Source organism: Camelina sativa, chromosome 18 (assembly GCF_030686135.1).
Source record: "Camelina sativa cultivar CO46 ecotype springtype chromosome 18, ASM3068613v1".
NCBI lineage: Eukaryota > Viridiplantae > Streptophyta > Magnoliopsida > Brassicales > Brassicaceae > Camelina > Camelina sativa.
Genome location: NC_141897.1, coordinates 10,686,042 through 10,689,357, shown reverse-complemented (window position 1 = coordinate 10,689,357; position 3,316 = coordinate 10,686,042). Strand labels below are relative to the sequence as shown.

The 3,316-nt window shown below is 41.6% G+C and overlaps 1 non-coding gene across 1 annotated transcript; it reads left to right on the top strand.

Annotated features, from left to right (window-relative positions):
• The first annotated feature begins 2,303 nt into the window (after positions 1-2,303).
• On the top strand, positions 2,304-2,406 carry LOC147922749 (small nucleolar RNA R71). Its single transcript, XR_015589923.1, has one exon. It is a non-coding gene; the product is annotated as a small nucleolar RNA R71 (small nucleolar RNA).
• Positions 2,407-3,316: the final 910 nt, after the last annotated feature.

The following is a 3,316-nucleotide window of genomic DNA, read 5'->3' as shown; positions in this document are numbered from 1 at the left end:
TGTTTTTTGTTTTTCATCTTGAATCCTCAATCAAATTTCTTTCACACAGGGACTATGTGATTTAAGTTTGGGGGAGGGTTTGAGATAGCATTTGACATTGTGTTTTGTGATTCTTATTTCAAATTTTTAGCATAATCATGTTAATACTTGCATAGCATCTAAGGCATAGAAAAACCCTAAAAATTTGAAATTTTTTGCAAAAATCTTTATAAAAAAAAGAGTGTTCATGTAGTTTGCACTGCACATTAGGATCTTGTTTAGCATGTTTCATGTAGGATTGTATAGTATTTGCATTAGGGATCTATGATGAGTATTCCCTTGTTAGCTTGTTTATTCACTAGACTAGGATCAATGCCCAAGTTAATAGTACTTTGATGCTAGTTGAGTGGTTAGAATAAGATTGAACCAAGCCTTGAATTCCTACATTGCATTTGGTCTAAATTGAAGCATGTTGAGATTTGAAACCATTTCCTATTTATAAGAACCTAATATTGACTTTCAATTATCAATGTGTGCAATGCTTTAAACTCATGGATACCATAGATGTTAAACTTCATGGCTATATCTTCAGCAATGTTCAAGGTCACAAGACCCTCTTTGACATCGATAACTGCTCCAACAGTGGCTAAGAATGACCTTCCAAGAATGATTGGATCTTCAGGTTCCTTGTCCATCTCCAACACCACAAAATCAGTGTGAACCCTTGCCTTCCCTATCTTGACTGGGACATTCTCCAACCTTCCAACTATCTCCTTGTTTGACCCATCAGCTATACATATATGAAGGTTGGTGGATTTGAAATCAGTTCTCCCAAGCTTTTGTGCTATGGAGTATGGCTTCACACTTGTTGAAGCTCCCAAATCACAAAGGCATTGGTTGTAGTGAAGATAGCTAAGTGTGCAAGGCAGATAGAATGGACCTGGATCCTTAAGCTTGATTGGAATGATAACTCCTCCAAGGTCCTCAAGATCCTTCTCATCTTGAGCTTCAGCCTTTTTCTTTGACAAATCAAGCAAAAAATCTTTGTAGAGAGGATATGGATCATACTGTTCCAAGACAGGTCCTCTCTCTTCTTCTTGGTAAGCAATGGTGATCTCTTGTATGGCCATCACTTCTTCTTCTTTCTCAGTCACAACCACTTCCTTCAAAGCCTTCTCTTCCTCTTGTTGCTTAGCCATCATCTCCTTTCTCTCAATGATTTCCCTAAGCTCCTTAATCTTTTATGCTTTGAAACGTCCTGGGAATGGAAGAGGTGGCTTGTAAGCAGGAGGAATGTACTTAGCAGGCTTGGCAGCTTCTGAGTCTGCAACTCGATCGACCACTCGAGCATGCACTCGGTCGAGTGGCTGTTCGAGTACCTGGTCGAGTGCAATAGCGGACTCCAGTGAGTTTGAGTAAGAGTCTTAAGAGTTCTTGTAACCTTTTGAGTGTTTCAATAATAAAGTGGCTTTGCACAAACGTCACTTGGGGCTTCAGTAACTAATGAATTCCCCCAAACTTGGACTTCACTGTCCTCAGTGACTTCCTCATCAGAGATATGAATGGCTTTTGCAGTGAACTCCCTTGGATTTTGAACAGCTTTTCCAGGGAGTTGGTTGGGTTTAGGAGCTGAAGTAGAGGCAATGTTACTCTCCATATACTTTACTCTGGAGTTGAGACCTTCAAACTTCATGTTCAGATCATTGTACTGTGATGTGAGCCTTTGATTTAATTCAGCAAACTGTTTGGCTTCCTCAATCTTGCCTTGTGTTTGCCCAATCAACAACTGTTGCATTATTGCTCTTAAGTCTTGTTCCTGGCCTTGGTTAGTCTGAAACCTTGGTGGGGGACACAATTGGGGCTGGAACACTTGATGTTGTTGCTTGGGGATGTAGTTTTGTTGCTGTTGTTGAGGCTGAGGAGATGGATAGACTTGGTCTTGAGGGTTGGCCACATTGGTGCTCCTATAAGAGAGATTGTTGTTTTTGAAACCTCCTTGGTTGTAGCCTTTGAATCCTCCCTGGTTTTGCATGTAGCACAACTCAGCAAATTCAGGCTCCCCCTCTTGAACTGGAGCTTCTTCTTCACCAATGAAGTGAATGGACTTGGACTGACTTAGGAGTATCTTGTCAAGCTTCTCATTGACCATCTTCAAATCCTTCTTATACTTGTCCTCTTGATCAGTTGAGGAGCCCCTTATGGTCCTATCATAATCCTCATTATAATTGCCATCAGATTGAGCAAGATTCTCAACTAATTCCCATCCTTCTTCCACATTCTTGTTGAGAAAGTTTCCATTAGAGGCTCTATCAAGAAGCATTCTTATCTTGGGAAACACTGAGTCTGGAATCCTTTAAACCTCTCCCAAGCTTCACAAAAGCTCTCATTATTCCTTTGAGCAAACCCAGAAATTTCATTCCTCAACCTAGCAGTCCTTGCATTGGAGAAGAACTTGGCCAGAAAAGCTTTCTTGCATGCATCCCATGTGGTGATAGCTCCAGTAGGAAGAGTCTTCTCCCAAAGGTGAGCTTTGTCTCCAAGAGAAAATGGGAGTAGCCTCAACTTGAATCCATTTTCACTTACTCCATTGATCTTTGTGAGTCCACATATTCTGTCAAACTCATCAAGGTGATCTAGAGGATCCTCCATTGGCAACCCATGAAATTTGTTGGCCGGTATCATGGAGATTATTCCACTATTGATCTCAAAGTTATTGTTTGCTACTGAAGGTGGCACAATTCCAGCCCTTTGGTTGTGGGTATTGGGTGCATCTCCTGCACCAATGTGCCTTGGTCTCTGCTCATGGATAGCTGGTTGCTCCATGATGTCTTGATCTTCTTGTTGTTGAACTACTCTTCTTTGCTTATGTCTCAAACCCTTTTGTAGCTTGTGGATGTTATCAATAGGCCTTTGAAGACTTTCCTTGCCTTTTGACCATGTGTGCATCAACAAACTCGACTACAGACTCGAACAGGTACACGGTCGAGCGCAGGCTCGAGTGGGTGGTCGAGTCGACTGGGTAGTAATGGCTATTTGGTTTCGGCTTCTGGCTCGATCAAGTGCTCGATCACAGCTCGGTCGAGTGGTGGTCGAGTAGGTGGTCAAGTGGGTACCTGAAACTCAAGACAACCAAGCAAAGGAAGATTCGAGTTCAGTAACGTCACAAGTGTTTAAACGAACTTAATCTTAGACTAATAATGATCCTAAATGTCACAAAACACACTCAAATGGGCAACGACGCCAAATTGAAACAGACTTTTCTGTGGTGTGGTGAATGATGAATGGAATGATGATTTATGAATGAATGGATGTCAGGGTGTTTCAATTCCCCTTATGC